The sequence below is a fragment of the Lampetra planeri genome, chromosome 39, assembly GCF_965212315.1.
Source record: "Lampetra planeri chromosome 39, kcLamPlan1.2.h2, whole genome shotgun sequence".
Taxonomy (NCBI): domain Eukaryota; kingdom Metazoa; phylum Chordata; class Hyperoartia; order Petromyzontiformes; family Petromyzontidae; genus Lampetra; species Lampetra planeri.
The window spans coordinates 10,240,788-10,241,255 of record NC_136145.1 but is presented as its reverse complement, the minus strand read 5'-3'; positions in this window follow the sequence as shown (position 1 = coordinate 10,241,255).

Sequence of the window (468 nt, the reverse complement as noted above, 5' to 3'; positions counted from 1 at the left end):
CCCATCCCCGTCGCCCCCTCCTGCATGCGGGGGTCACTGCGGGTCACGCGGCAGGCTGAGGAATTCGCGTGGGGTCGGGCCTTGCAGGGGGACGGGGGTAGAGAGGGAGTTGTGTGTGTGGGTGGTGGGGGGGGGGGTTGAGGGGATGATGGGATCCCCTTGTACCCCGGCCAGGGGTCCAGGGTGACCATACGGACGCCACGTGCAGCGCCATTCTCCACGACTCGCGGGTAGACAGGGCCCACTACTCCAAGAGCGGCCGACGGAATAAATGTTCTTTTTCAAAATAACGAATAAAAGTCAGGCCTATTTCATGTACAATGCAATTAAGCAATGTTTCGTATGTTAATTGGTGAAGTGTGGTCCTACAACCACCACGTCATGGGCGAGGCCTTCATCGAGCAGTGGATTGTGACCACCCTCTTGAGAAGTCGTGCACGCTCTCACTCACACAGCGTGGCCATTGCA